This window comes from Dromiciops gliroides, chromosome 3 (assembly GCF_019393635.1).
Source record: "Dromiciops gliroides isolate mDroGli1 chromosome 3, mDroGli1.pri, whole genome shotgun sequence".
NCBI classification, from domain to species: domain Eukaryota; kingdom Metazoa; phylum Chordata; class Mammalia; order Microbiotheria; family Microbiotheriidae; genus Dromiciops; species Dromiciops gliroides.
In genome coordinates this window covers 505,220,115-505,236,437 of record NC_057863.1, presented here as the reverse complement: position 1 = coordinate 505,236,437, position 16,323 = coordinate 505,220,115, and the positions used below count along the sequence as shown (strand labels likewise).

The window sequence follows — 16,323 nt, the reverse complement described above, 5'->3', positions numbered from 1 at the left end:
TTCAGAGGGTCTTTAAAGGATAGGCCCTGGACCTGCTAGTGGTGACACCCCTGAGTCACTAGGGAACTGAGTCGTTGGTTAGCAATGCATGCTGGTAATGAGCCTTCCTCTAAATGTTTCTGGTCTGCTACTTTCCCTGGAGGGTCATGTGAGCTGGAGTGGTATGTGGCCTGCTTTGCAAGTGATTAACATGGTGTAAGCAATCTGCATAGAGAGAAGAAAAAAAAAAAAACCCTCCTTCGGTATTCCATTATTCTATTAGAGTTTCAGAGCTGGGATTAAGTGGACATGATTTCTTCCTATGGGCCATTAATTTTGTTTTATTGCTGGTCTGATGGTCATTACCCTTTTTTGCCAATGCATTCCCCCATTAGGTTTGTACAATTAACAAAATATGTGCTGTTAGGGCTTTGATAGGAACAGTGGGATGGAAATAAACCAGGGAAATGGCAGCCACACAGATGGGGGGGGGGGGAGGGAGAGATGATGGGGGGGAGACCTCTTCACCCCCATCCCTTTCAGTCATTGGTATTCCTGGTAAAACTGTTGTAAAACCTTTCCTGTTCTTGGGTTGAAAACTGAGAGAAGGAATGGAGTGGGGGAGGCAAGGACTGGCATTTTCTGGCTCAGACTCAGCCCTAGGCAAAGTGCCACTCAGCTTTGAACCTTCCACCTGTAACCTTGAAATAGAAGCAGGTGTCAGTTTCAGGTATAGTTGTTTGTGCATAAGGAGCCTCCAAGTGGGGTCCTAGTTACTATTCCTTCCCTCCCCCAAACGGGGCAGTTACCTCAGATGGTCACAGTATGGTCATAGTCTTGGGACCATTAGAAAATTCTTTCCATTTAGGGCCTAGAAGAAGTCCATGAAAGGTTTTTAAATGTGCTTAGCTCCCCACCCTTGGTCCACACATTTAGCCTGTGGCCATGCCCATACTAGCTAGTGGTGGAGGCTAGCCTCTGGGGAGGGAGGGCAGTGCTGTGTTTGCATTTTGCCACCTTTGCAGAGTGGAGGTTTGGCTCTTTTCCCTCGGTGAGTATTTTTGAAAATCTGTGCCCAGCCCAGTAGCTCATTTATAAAGAGTATGATGTAGAAGACAGAATGCTGGATTGGAGTCAGGAATCCCTTCTTATCCACTTAACACCCATGTGATCCTAGGCTAGTCATTTAACTTCTAGAGGCCTCAATTTCCTCATCTGTAAAATGAAGTTGGACTTAATGACTTTGACGTTTCCTTCTAGCTCTAAATCTGATTATAGGCCTTCTTGTAAGACTTCTGTTTGACCTTTCCTATACATTTATCACATTCTGACTTATCCTGTATTTATTTGTGCGAGGGCAAACTGTGTTGTTTTTCATCTTTGTATGCCAGCACCCTTCACTGTACCTTGTACATATTCAATGATCCACGATTTCTTCCTGTAAGAAGCTCCTCATGTGGGAACTTCCTCCAGGGACATAAAGCTTAGACTACACTGCCTGAGGCAAAGTAACTGCACCAGCCTCACCAATGTTGTGAGTGTCCAAAGGTGGATTTGAACTCTGACCTTTCTGACTTTAAGCCATGAACTCTTGCAACTGTTCCAGGCTATTTATGCCCTATAGTAGGAATTTAATAAAAATTTGTTGTATTGAATTGATTCCCTTCTCTGTCCTGACTATAGTTATGTTCCTCCTCAACTTTCTTATGGATAAATAATACCATCTCCTTCCTACTTCCTTAATCAGTTGTTTTTTTAAAACATATTTTATTTTTCAAATTTTGAGTTTCAAATTCTCTCCCTTCCACCCCTCTCCCATCCCTTAAGAAGGCAAGCAATATATCAATTATACATGTGAAGTCATGCAAAACATTTCCACATTAGCAGTCCAGCAAAAGAAAACACACACACATACCCCCCAGAAAAATTTAAAAAGTGAAAAAAGTGTGCTTTAATCTGTTCATCCAATTTCTCTCTGGAGGTGGGTAGCATTTGTCATCGTGGGTCTGTAGGAATTGTTTTAGATCATCCTCTTGATTAGAGTAGCTAAGTCTTTCACAGTTGGTCATTACAATATTTCTATAACTTTGTACAACGTTCTCCTGCTCATTTCACTTTGGATCCATTCATATAAGCCTTCCCAGGTTTTTCTGAAGCCCATCCTGTTCATCATTTCTTATAGCACAGTAGTATTTCATCACTATCAATACCACAGCTTGTCTAGCCATTCCCCAATTGATGGGCATCCCTTAAAGTTCTGACTTTTGCCACTGTTAAAAAAAAAAAACCTGCTATAGATATTTTTGTACAAATAAGTACATGAAGGAAGGGAAGGGAGGGAGAAAAATTTGGAACTCAGTCTTACAAAAATGAATGTTGAAAACTATCTTTACATGTAATTGGAAAAAATGAAATATTAAAGTATAAAATTAAAAAAAAATAAGTCCCTTTCCCTTTTCTTTGATTTCTTTGGAATACCAATCTCATAGTGGTATTATTGGGTTAAAGAGTATACACGATTTTATAGCCCTTTGGCCTCCTTAATCAGTTCTAATGTGATAATATGGTGTGTTTTCTCTGGGTTATCTTTAATTTGACTTGATCTCTGTTAAAAAACGAGTCCTAAGCTTATACTAGGGTAAGTTGGTCCTATCAGAGGATTAATATAGTAAGAGCATTTTGTTTTGTTTTGTTTTGTTGGGGTTTTTTTTGTGAGGCAATTGGGGTTAAGTGACTTGCCCAGGGTCACACAGCTAGTGTCTAGTGTCTGAGGTTGGATTTGAACTCAGGTCCTCCTGACTCCAGGGCTGGGGCTTTATCCACTGTACCACCTAGCCGTCCCCTCGCCCCAGTAAGAGAGTTTTGTTCAGAAAGGTGAGAGGGCTTCACAAGCCCTTTTCAGGGGTTCTTCTCTACCTTTAGTGTCCACTTGGCACTCAACTCTCACCTGCAGCTCCAAGAAGCTGTAGCATTTGCTGTGGTCACACCCAGTAAAACTGTCTTGGCAGATAGGCTAAACCAGGTTGATGATAACCAACAGGCCTCAAACCCACTGGTGAGTTAGGGGGATATCTACCTAAGCATGTGAAAACTTCTAGCAAAATGGGTGGTGGAGAACAATTTGTTCTAATGGTCATGAAGGCTGCTGAAGCAGGTCCTGTGGAGTGCTTAGAGCTTGGTCAGGTCTCAAAGATACCAAGGTCATCCACTGCATCCTAGGGAATTGCCAACCAACCTGATTTGTCTTATCGCCAGACTTCGATTCTGGAAGACGGAGTGAGGCCAATGACTGTGCAACTCTGCCTCACTTCAATTCAACTCACTCTTCAATGTCATTGATCCTCTTCGAAAATGAAGGATGATCAACAACAGTTCTTTATAACTCAAGTCTATCCTCTCCTTAGCTGTCATTGATCTTCCTAAAACACAGGTCTAACTTTTGGGGGGGGGGGCAGGACGATGAGGGTTAAGTGACTTGCCCAGGGTCACACAGCTAGTAAGTATCAAGTGTCTGAGGCCAGATTTGAACTCAGGTCCTCCTGATTTATCCACTGTGCCACCTAGCTGCCCCCAAGGTCTAACCTTAAATCACAACTCTCCCTCATCACCCAGTTTACCTACTCAATAAATTCTATAGGTTCTCTCTCACCTCCAGGTCAAATATAAAATCTGTTTAGCATTTAAAGCTCCTCATAACCTGGCCTTTGCCTGCCTTTCCAGGCTTCTTACACTTTACTCTCCCCAACATACTATACAACCCAGTGATACCTGCTTCTTTGCTATTTTTCAAATAAGAAACTCTATCTTCCTACTCCAAGCATTTTCACTTGCTGTCCCTCAGATCTGCAAATCTCTTCCTTATCTCCATCTCCTGCTCTCCCTGGCTTCCTTCAAGTCCTGCATAAAATCACACCTTCCACAAGCTTTTCCTGATACTCTTTAATATGAGTTTCTTCCTCTGTTGATTTATCTCCAATTGATCCTTTACAAATCTTGTTTGTACATTTTTTTTGCACGTTGTCTTCCCCATTCAGTGGTGAGCTCCTTGGGGTTAGGGACTATTTTTTGTCTTTCTTTGCATCCTCAGCATTTAGCACACTGCCTGGCATTCAGTAGGCACTTAATAAATGCTTTTAGACTTACCGGGCTTGAATCCTGCCCTAAAGCTTACTGTGTAACCTTGGGTATCACTTCACCTCTGTTTCTTCATCTTTAACAGGAGGGGATTAAAATTAGATGATACTCTTTCCAGTCCAAAGTCCAATAAGCACATCAACATACATGAAAACTTTCATTGTTTACTATGCTCTTTTCTCCCAGCTAAAGCAAACTTTCCCTTCTCTCTGCTTATCCACACCTGGCTGTCAAGATGTACCATGTCCCCTGTGAAGCCCTATCTTACTCCTCTCATCCACAGGGATCTCTCCTTTCCCTTAACCCCATAGCACTTACTATTCCCCCCTTTCTTCTGGCCCTTCTTAGACATATGACCTCAAAGCACCTCTTTTATTGTTGTTTGGAATTTTTAATTGCCTTTCATGTGTATATGTCTCCTGTTTCTCCTGGGTAAGTTACTGAGGTCAAGGACCATGTGTAATAATTCTTTGTATCCCTCATGGTGCTCAGTGCAATGTTGTACACATGATTAAGTACTCAAAAAATGTCTATAGAGTGAATGAACATCCCTGTATTATTGATTCATATTAAAACTTTGGTCCACTATGACCTTCAGGTTTCTTTCTGATACATTTATTCTGCTACCCATCAGAGGAATTACAGCTGTGTACTTCATAATTTATCTATCTTATTTATCTGTTCAATTTAGGACCTTCATTTTGATCTTAAAACTTCATCTTTTGGGAGTGGGTTAGGATCATTTTAATTTTATCCTTGTAATTTTAATGTCACCAATCTTACAATAATGATAATACTAATAATGATATTGTTTGATGTCTTATAATTGTTTTTTTTGTTGTTGTTGTTTTTGGTGGAGCAATGAGGGTTAAGTGACTTGCCCAAGGTCACACAGCTAGTAAGTGTCAAGTGTCTGAGGCCGGATTTGAACTCAGGTCCTCCCGAATCCAGGGCTGGCGCTTTATCCACTACACCACCTAGCTGCCCCCTGATGTCTTATAATTGTAAAGAGCATTTTCACGTATGTTATTTCCATTTGATTCTCACAAACCCTGCTGAAGCAGTAGTACAAATATTATTATTTCCATTTTATAGATGAAAAGTGAGGTTAAAATCAGATATGTGACTTGCTGAAGGCCATAGCAAGTACCAGAACCAGGCCTGAACCAAGGTCTTTGGACTTCAAGTGCAGGGCTCTTCCCTTTTCATAGTCTTATGGAGCAGTCTCTCTCTTGTATAACCCTTGTCATTGATAAAAAAGAGTGTGTAATTCCGTCCTGGGACACTTCCAAATGGAATATCACTTGTGGCTGCGTGATAGCTGGCTAGTTATTTGCTGCCTGCTTTGGCTGCTGTGTCCCAAGGGCCTGCCTACAACCTCAGAAGCATCACCCTTTACCCCTAACTCCCATATTACTCCTTGTTACAATAAGTTACTACGACTGCCATAGGCTTGCAGGTTAGCCTTATTGAATTGATAGGCAAGAAAGAAGTTGTAAAACAAACTATTTACAAGTTAAGCAATTATAATTACTATACACAGAAACAGCATATAACTTTGCATTGAAAATGTTTCATATTGCACTCATTTTGGGTACCACTGTACAGTTCACTGAGCTCTAGAAGATCAATTTTTCTGGTTTTCTGTGAGTCAGAAATAATCATGATTCATATTTATATATCCCTTTAAGGCTTACAACAAGCTTTTCTCAACCCTGTGAGGTAGCTGGGTGCAAAAAGTGTTATTATGCCCATTTAGCAAATGAGGAGATGGAAGGTTACTTAAGTGACTTGCCCTGATTCATGCAGCTACTAAGTATTATAGTTAATGATTTTTTTCAGACTTAGATTTCTGGTGACTCCAAGTCTAGTGCATTTTTCGCTATTCCCCCTATAGTTTCCAGGTCCAAACTTAGCAAAATCCTTGTGTTTTCTGTCAATGCTGTTCTCTTCCAAGTTCAAATGCCGATATGAGATAAAATGATTTTTGTTTTGGGGTCCTCCTCTCTTCACCCAGAAGTTGGAGCTCATTGTTTTCTCTCATTTTTTTGATTGCTTTCTTTTTTTAAATTTAATTTTATTATTTTCTAGTTACATATTACATATAAGGATGGTTTTCGACATTTGTTTACACTGGATTTTTAGTTCCAAATTCTGCCCCCTCTTCCCTCCCTCCTCCCCAAGATGGAAAGCAGTTTGATATAGGTTGTATATGTACAATCACATTAAACATATTTCTACATTAGTCATCTTGTGAAAGAAGAATCAGAGCACAAAGGAAAAACCTCAAACAAGAAGGAAAAAAAGACAGACCAAAAGTAGAAACAGTATGATTCAATCTGCATTCATAATTCACAGTTCTTTTTTCTGGATTTTGAGAACATTTTCTATCACGAGTTCTTTGAAACTGTTTTGGATCATTGCACTGCTGAGAAGAGCCAAGTCTATCCCCATTGTTCATCACACAATGTTGCTGTTACTGTGTACAATGTTCTCCTGGTTCTGCTCCTCTCAGTCAGCATCAGTTCATGTAAGTCTTTCCAGGTTTCTCTGAACTCCTGCTCATCATTTCTTACAGCACAATAGTATTCCATTACATTCATATACCACAACTTGTTTAGCCATTCCCCTATTGATGGGCATTCCCTCGATTTCCAATTCTTTGCCACCACAAGGAGAGCTGCTATAAATATTTTTGTACATGTGGGTCCTTTTCCCTTTTCTATGGTCTCTTTGGGATACAGACCTAGCAGTGGTACCACTGGGTCGAAGGGTATGAACAGTCCCATAGCCCTTTGGGTTCCAAATTGCTCTCCAGAATGATTGGATCAGTTCATAGTGGAGCTCATTGTTTTCTCAAAGAAAATCCATTTGTTCCCTCCTGGAGGAGTCAGAGTGAATCTCCTTGCCTCCAAAGAGCTAATTTCTCTGCTCTTTAGTCTGCATGATCATAACAGTTACATACATACCTCAAAACCTTGTGGTGGGGGCTATGTGGATCGGGTGGGCAGAATATACTGAGTTTTCCTGCCTTCTAGTAGTCATAGGGTCTGTTAATAACTTTAAAGGTTATATAGACCAACACCCTTATTTTACATCTGATGAAACTGAGGCATAGAAAAGTTAAGAATTAGATGAGATAATATTTGTAAAAAGTACTTAGTTCCTGTTGCTCTATAAATCCTTATTTCTTTCCCTTCCTCTTTCTTTTTCCCTTCTTTTAAGTGACTTTTCCTAGGTTATACCAGTAGTAAATGTGTAAGAGAGGGTTATTGTGTAAGATTATTGTACAAGTGTATAAGAACAGGAGATGACTATTAATAACCAATATCTTGGGGAGATTCAGAGGCTCTCCTCTTTTTCTAAATACCCCATTTAAAAAGATTCCCTTTTCTTGAAGGACATCACCAATAATGACATTTCACTAACTCTCCTCCATCTTGGTCAGACCCCACCCAACCTTGCAAGGAATTTCATTTAGGGTAGAGAAGGTCATTGTGTTTTACTCAAGCTTAGATGAGGTATACATTCTTTGAATTGATAGCCCAAAGCTATGGGTGGTCTGGTATAGAGATTTCCCAATTCAAGAGATACTCAGCCTTTCATTTTAACATAGCCCACCTCTAATCTTTGTAACCAATTATATTTGGACCACCAACTGTTTTGAAGGGTACATAAATTGTGAGTCCATGGCCATGATTGTCTTTGGTCTAAGAGAGATGGCCAAATGACCATCCTTTTATTAATAACCTGCTGACCTTATTAATAAAATGATTAAATTATCCAGAAGTTATGTCTCTTGAACCTTTTTAAATGTCACAAGTGTTAGAGCTGAGGTATGAACCCAGGTCCTCAACTCCAAATCCAGCCAGCTCTATGATAGACATGAATGCCTTCCTAGATACTGACCAAGTATAAAGAGAAAGCAGAACTCCTCGTCTTGGAGTAGAAGCAATCAGTGGTTATTTCTCCGTTCCACCATTTTCCCCTTGTTCAGAGCCATATAACTGTAGTATCCCAGAAAGCTGTCTCAGTGCCTTATCTCTGGGCAGAGGTGTAGGGTTTGCTTGGGGTGGGGAGGGTCATACAGGGAAGAAGCAACATCCCCAGCCAGCACTGGTCACTGTGGCTGCCTGAGGTCCTACAATTAGCACCAGTGCTTACCCAGCTTAGAATGAGACACTACAATAACACTTGGTACTGGGTGGGAAAATAACTTGGAGCCAAGTGTCTGATGCCAGGTAATTATATCTTTATTAAATTACCCAGTTATTGTGTAATTTAGAGCCCAGCAGTCAGAGGCTGGAGTGCTGGATCCCCACCACAGTTCAGGACACACAAAATCTATCCCTTGGCTGCAGCTTTTTTTCAGGCAATGAGGCAGGGAACCTGTGTTAGAGGGTGGAGTGGGACACTATTAGAAGGGGAGAGCAAGGGGAGAAAACCCTGGGCAGCAAGAGGGAAAGACACAGAGACCTGTGTTTGAAAGGGTCCGTGTTCCATCAGGTGTTTCCTCCCTGGACATTCTGTCTTACTCAGATTTTCCAGACAATTTTTATTCTCTTTCTGGAGCTCTGCTTTAGTGAAGTTGTAAAGGGGAGTGTTCAGTTCCAGGTACCCTCCTGAGGTTACGGGAATGGCAGCAGTCAGAGTTAGCAGCTCTATCTGAGAACATTTTTGCACCCTTTCATTCAGAAGTACTGGTTTGAGTTCTAGTGGGGGTTGTGAGCTGAGGTGAACAAAGACTGTTCAATTGTAAAGAAGGACAATGATATAAGTACTAGGTTTCTGGCTCTGTCTTGAACTGCCTAAGTGGCTCGGGGCCTTCCTTAGTGGTCGGTTTGCTTTAGTCCATCTTCTTCATTTTACTGGTAGCAGAACTGAGCCCCAGGTCAAACAGGTAGTTTGTTAGAGCTAGAACCAAGTCTTTTGACTCACTTGCATTCCCTCTGCTACATTCCGGGCTGTATTCTCAACAGTGCCATAGTTTTCTGAACCTCTGACAGTTGGCCTACCTGTGCTGCCTGGTGCCTTGTTAGAACTTCTATGCCTAGGAACATTATTCTCCCTGACTGTTTGAATTACTATGCATCCTGTAGAAAGACCAATTCAAATGCAACCTCCGCCAGGATGCTTTCTCTGATCTGCCAAGTGGTAATGACCTTCCTTGTCCAAAGTTGTACTTTGCTCACACCTGACTTATATAAAAGCAAATAGAGGCAGCGTAAGATGGTGTTGGGCCTCCTGGATTTGGATACTTATGACTTGGGGTTCAAATTTGAGGTCTGCCACTAATAAGGTATGTGATCTCAGGCTCTCTCTGAGCTTTAGTTTCTACAACTATAAGATGTGGTTAATGATATCTGTCTTACCTGTCTTCCCAAGGGGCAGTTAGGTGGTGCAGTGGATAAAGCACTGGCCCTGGAATCAGGATAACCTGAGTTCAAATCTCACCTCAGACAATACTTTTCTGGGCAAGTCACTTAACCCTGATTGCCTTAAACATCCAGGGCCATCACTAGTCATCCTGATGTATACCTTTTTTTAAGTAATAAACACTTTTATTTATAGTTTGGGGTTCCAATTTTTATCCCTCCTTCTTTCCCTCCACTCCCCCTTCCTGAGGCGGTAACCACTTGATGTATATATTGTCACTGGACTCAGATGGCTCTGGAGGAGAGTTGTTTTACAGCCCTCCCTCAATGAAATCCAATTCAGTGCAAGTCATGACATCACCCCCTGATGTCACCGTCCTTTTCAAGAATGAAGGACAAACAACAACAGCAACAATTACCTCCCTCACAGGGTAGTTGTGAGAAAAGTTCTTTTCTACAAAGCAGTATAAAAATGTGACTTAGTATTTTTGTCTTCATTATGTATTATTTTAAATTTGAGTCTATTGGTATATATGTCATAACCATCCCTTCAAACTATAAATTACTTATAGGCAAGGAGGAAAGGCCATTCCTTATTCTAAACTTACTATCTTCCCTAGCAAATAGAGTTGTGATTTCAGTAGTTTAGGTTTTCAATAAATGACTGTTGAATTGTACTGCTGCTTGAAATATGTTTCTACCCAGAATCTAAACTGATTAATCATTTGAGGTTGGGGGGGCGGGGCGCTGGGACTGGTTGCTGGTGATAAAGGCTTTCATTATGCTATTTCCTTGCTAAAAAACTTCCAATGGCTCACATTTCCAGGTCTTCCCTATTCTTGCCCACTCTCTTTATTCAACTTAAATTCCTGCTATGACCCCCAATATACTCTAGTCTCATCTCCTCACTGGCCCATGCCTCTGTGCCTTTGCTTATTCTGTGCCTCCTGTTTGGAATGTCCTCTTTTTTCTTTCATCTGTCCAAAGCCTTTCTATCCTTCAAGGCCTGGTTCAAGTCTCACCTTCAGGAAGTCTGCCTTGACTGGTTCAGCTCTTATTTCTCTCCTGTCTCAGGATTCCTACAGCACTTGCAATCTGTACCCAAAAAATGTAATACTTAATTATAATTGCCACATGCCATTTGTTGTGCCATCACATAGTCCCAACTAGACTGTAAGCACTTTAAAAAAAGACTTTTTGTCTTATCTCCCTCGGTGCTGAGCATAAACTGTTTTTTTGTTTGTTTGTTTGTTTTTTGTTTTTTTGTTTTTTTGCGGGGCAGTGAGGGTTAAGTGACTTGCCCAGGGTCACACAGCTAGTAAGTGTCAAGTGTCTGAGGCTGGATTTGAACTCAGGTACTCCTGAATCGAGGGCTGGTGCTCTATCCACTGTGCCACCTAGCTGCCCCCATAAACTAAGTTTTAATAAATACTTGTTGCTTTTGTCTATTTAACCCTAGAAAAGGATTATACCATTAACTTGTCTTCCTTCTGACCATTTGATACTGTTTAATAGGAACGAGCTCTTTCCTTTCCAGGGTCTTTGTAGAGAGGAATGATAAAATTTGTGTTCAAAGGAGGAAACTGAGGCACAAAATAGCGAAAGGGCAAGAGTTGAAGAGAATCTGGTAGTAATCCTGATTCCCAGTTCCTACTTATCAGTATCAAATTCTGTCAGTTTCTCAAGAAATAGAAGATTTGGGGCAGCTAGGTGGCACAGTGGATAAAGCACCAGCCTTGGATTCAGGAGGACATGAGTTCAAATCCGGCCTCAGACACTTGATACTTACTAGCTGTGTGACCTTGGGCAAGTCACTTAACCCTCATTGCCCCACCAAAAAAAAAAAAGAATTGATAAGAAATAGAAGGTTTTTCTCTCACTTAGCACTGTGGGTGATCTAAGCCCTAGCTTCTTAAACTGTGGGTCACGCATATACCTGTATACCTTGGGTCAAGTAAAAATTTCTCTGGTGAAAAGAGATCGAGAGTGGAAAAATGAAGCCCTGATCTAAGCCACCAGCATACAACTTCTTTCCATGCCATATCTACCCGCTTGGGTCCATTCCCATTCTGACTCTTGCTCCTGGCATGATAACACACAGTCTATAAAGATATTCTCTTTTTTTGGCAGGTGATGTGTGTGGCTGGGTCCTGAGGCTTTCTGTCTTCTATGTTGCTTGCCAGAAAAGAGGCCCTGAACTGTAAGTAACTTTGATTGGCATCTTCTTCCCGGTCTCAATGAGGTTATAGGTTAAAGGTCAGCTAGGGAACCCGATCTTCTTGCATGAGCCCTGCATAGTGAAAGAGAAACATTCGACAACAAGCTGGTCAGAATGTAAAAGACAGTGGAAATCTAATTAGATTATGTCTGAATGTGACAAAAGAACCCTGTAATATGACATCCTATTTAATTAGGCTTTATTGATTGTGCATTAAGGTGGACTTCATGGGTTACCCATGCAATGAGTACAGGAGAGGGGAAGCTCCCTGAGTTTAAAGACCGGAGCTGAGGCCCATCTGCTGTGATCTGTGGGATGGGTTTGAATGTCACTGAGTGGAGGTGATAGCAATGTGAGCTTATAAATTTGTAGTTTGTAGATGCTTTCTTTTCTCCTCTTGATTCTGAAGAGTGGGTGGGGGCCCCAGGAGCCACATCTCTCTAGCCTTTGTGGACTTGCCCTTTGCTCATGCCCTGTCCCCACACCCAACCTGGAATGCCCTCCTTGCTTGTTTTCAGCTTACTGAAATCCTACCCATTCTTCTGGCTTCAGTTCAAATGCCACCTCCTTCCTGAATTACTCTGACGAGAAGCGATCTCTTCCTCTTCTGAACTCTTAATATTCATTATCTATAACACTCATGTAGTACTTATAGATTGGGGTTTTTTTGTTATTTTTGTACATGTTCTCATCTTATTAACTGTATTATAAACTTGGTCATGCGTCTTATTCATCTCAGTGTCCCCCTAGGGTGCCTAGGACACAGCAAGTGCTCAATAAATGTTTGTGGAATGAATGGATGAATGGCCTCACTTGGCGCCTCCTCTGCCCACCTTCTGGGGGGACTGGTGGCGTCGCTGATGTGAGCTCCTTGGCTTTGATAGTACATTGGCTTCCAACCAGTCCGTGGAATTATAAATGATTAACCGTTATCAGCGCATATCTTCACCTCTGTGTAAAAATAGATTGACTGTAATGAGTATTTGAATAAATCATAAGAATGGCTGACCTGCTATCTCTCTAACATCCTGCAGATGACTGCTCAGTGAGCAAGCAGGGCGCCTGGCCTCCCCACCTAATGGCTTACTGTTTTCTGCATTTGCCAACTCTTACCGAAGGGTTTCCACTGGCCAGACACCTCCACTGAGCTACTGTTAGGGGAGTGGTTAGATCAGTGCACTGGGGGTGGGAAGAGGAAGGGAACCAACCCCCCTTTACTGTCCTGTTCCAGGAAAGCCTTCCCTGGAGACAGAGAATGGAAAGAGAGAATAGGGGCGGAAAGAAAATGACCTTTGCAAGAATCGATGTCTCCTCGCACCGGAGGTTAGAGGGACCTCATAAGTCAAGTCAAGTATGAGAGGAACAAGCTGAGCGTGAACCTTAATGGGCATGCTTAAGAAGAAAGGAGAGTATGCAGGGAGTATTAAAAGTCCCTCTCTGTCTGAGCTAGGATACCTCGTTGCAGGCATCCCCCTGGGTCCCTTTCCAGGGAAGCCCCAGTCTTTTGATGACTACCCCTGGGGACAGCTCCTAGAGGAGGAGCAGGCTACGATAACCTTTTGGCCGGGCTTGGGAACTGGAACTGCTTTGTCTTCTTGTGTCTCCCTGTTCTCAATCAAGAAGGTTTGAGGGGGTTTTTTACCCTTAGCGAGTGTTTCGTCAAGCTTGCTGTACAAGTTCAGGAGGACTAGCTGGCTCAAGACAACAGTGACAGACCTGAGATTTGCACTGATTCCATTCAGCATCTTAGAGTGCTGGCATTCCTGGCCAATGGAAGGAAGAGGAAGAGGAGCAGGAGGATACAGAGGCAGCAGAGGAAAGGAATTCAAGCTAGAAAAGGAGCAAAGATGCAATTCTGTTGCAGATGGGGCTGGCATTTTTGAGGGAATCTAGTTTCATTCTGTTCCATTCATACTGATTGCTTACTATAAACTCATCACTATGCCAGGCACTGATTACTGTGAAACTTGGTTCTTTTCTCTAGAAAGAATGAGGCTCTTGGTATTGTTCTCAGGATTCAGAGAAGCAAGCCTTGCAAAGTTTCTGGATGTCTTCCCTGGCTTAGAATAGAGCATAGGACTTGGGCCTGGGATGAACTAAAACTTTATTGGACAGTGGCATATACAAGGCTATAGATATGTTGGTGGGTCATAGAGGGCACTTTGGAATATTTAAAGGGATAGAGCCTGAATTATCAAAGTACCCTGAAACTCCTAGAAGGTATGCTAAGAGAGTCTTGTAACACAAGGGTGAAGAAGGTCCCAGCATGATAGAGTCTTTGTGTTGGAAGGGACCTTTGAGGAGCATCTATTAGACCAACTTGCCACCTACTACAGGATTCCCTGAGACAGCATCCCTAAAATAACTAGGTGCTGAGGGGGCTAGTATTTAGTGTTGAACCTCTCCCATGCAAGTTATCTTGATAGCATTGAGGGCAAACATCCTGTGGGGTAAATATGTAGGTCTGTGACCTACAGCTTGAAATGCCAAACTATATAGGCAGCATGGGTTTCTGGAATCTTGTTACTTCCATGAAGACAAGTAGTGTGAAAACGATGTTTGTTCCCCAGGAATAAAACCCAGAACCCCTCAGTTCCATTTTGAGCCCCCCCCCAACTATCAATGCTCTCTGTGGCAACCAGGTTTTAGGTTTCAGCCAAGGATTGTGGGCAAGGAGGCTAAAAGCAGCGTGTTGGGGATTATAGTGACTTGGTCTAGTCTTGGTTCTGAAATTTCTTTGCTGGGAGGGGCAGCTAGGTGGCTCAGTGGATAGACCGCTAGCCCCGAAGTTGGGAGGACCTGAGTTCAAATGTCACCTCAGATACTTACGAGCCGTGTGACCCTGGACAAGTCACTTAACCTTGAGTACCTCAAAACATCCAGGACCATCTCCAGTTGTCCTGATATATATCTTGCCACTAGACCCAAGTGGCTCTGGAAGAGACCGTGAGGTTGGTGACTTTGCACAGCCCTGCCTCACTTAAATCCAATTCAGTCCAAGTCATGACATCACCCTGATGTCATGGTACTCTTCCAGAATGAAGAACAGACAACACACTTTGCTGGGAGATCATTTGTCTGAAGAATAGGAGTCCTTCCTATTCAGGAATAGGTTGGACTAAATGTCTTCCGAAATCCCTCTTATCTCTGAGACTGTGTTTCTATGTTTTTGTACAAGTCCCTTCTTTCTTTGGGCCTGAATTTCCTCATTTGTAAAATGAGGAAATTGGATTAGATGATCTCTGAGGTCTCTCCCAACATTGGCATTTGGTGTTTTTAATGACAAAGACAGACGCTGGTCACTTATTTTGACGCATCTGGAGGGACGGGTTGATTTCCTGGGAGACTTCACAGCATTTTTTCAAGAGCCTGCATGCAAATTTGGCATGATTTCTCTTTTGTTTCCCTTAAAATCAGGTCAGAAAGTACTTATGGGATTTGGGGGGAGTTGGTGATAGGGATAGAAGGTAGACTATCACACAGACCATCTCTAGTGAGTCTGACCCCTTCCACTATCCCATGAGGAAATAATCTGGTTGGGAAATAAAGACATTCCTTCAGTTGCTCTTCACATATCAAGAAAAAATTCTGTATACCATATATAAAAATTTGCCCATAAACTATTGGTATTTTAATAATCCATATTAGCATCTTGTCCTTAGATGAATGAATATCAAAGAAGCAGTAGAATAGCAAAGGGTTAGCTCCCATGCCAGGCCATGGAGAAAATGTAATCCTGGACAATTTTCTGAGACAATACCCCTCTTTCAGGGGACCTTGTAACTCTCCTCTGTCACCATATATATTAGTTCAGATTTATAAAAATGGTCTCTTATGAGCATTATCTCATTCAGTCCTCATAACAATTCCATTCAGCTAGGTTGGGAAAGTATTATCCTCTTTTTACAGATGAGGAAAACAAGGCTGAGACAAGGTAAGTGACTTAAAGCCATCTTATAAATAGCAGAACCAAAATTTGAACACAGGACTTCTGATTCCAAGTTCAGAGCTCTTTCCATGAGACATGGATTCAGAATCACATAGTGAGTTAGAAAGTAGACAGGGAATTTCTCTCTCTTCTTCTAAATTTCAGAGTCCGCTACCAATCGCAGCCGTGTCTAAGCTGCACTATGGCCATTAAGAAAAGGAGTCTGATCTAAGTTTTACTGAGCAATGTCCCTTAGTTTTAAATCCCATCATTCTTCCAAGGAGGGGATCCTGGGAAATGTTAGGAATATTTAAAGAAACAGTCTATGGGACATTTCACATATCTGGACAATACCTTGATATAATAACATTTTCCCATTGGCTCTAAGAACAGCTGTTGGATAGAGAGTCACACCTGGAGTCAGGAAGACCTGAGTTCTAATTCAGCCTCAGACACTGGCTGTGTGACCCTAGGCAAATTACTTAACCCTGTTTGCCTCAATTTCCTTATCTGTAAAAGGAGCTGGAGAAGAAAATGTCCAACCACTCTAGTACCTTTGCCGAGAAAACCCCAAATGGGATCATGAAGAGTTGAACACAACTGAAAAATGACCTTTACATTTTTTCACTCAAATTATCAGTCTACCAGCAATCAGCTCTACAATGGGCTCAAAAGAATTTTGGCACCAA

The 16,323-nt window shown here is 41.9% G+C and overlaps 1 protein-coding gene across 8 annotated transcripts in view; it reads left to right on the top strand.

The window, feature by feature from the left end:
- PKNOX2 (PBX/knotted 1 homeobox 2) overlaps positions 1–16,323 on the top strand; it is a 382,423-nt gene that overhangs the window by 97,162 nt on the left and 268,938 nt on the right. For all 8 annotated transcript variants that reach the window (XM_043997764.1, XM_043997763.1, XM_043997765.1 and 5 more), the window contains exon 2: positions 11,619–11,688. The gene's annotated coding sequence lies outside the window, so the exon portion shown is untranslated. The remainder of the gene's footprint in view (positions 1–11,618; positions 11,689–16,323) is intronic.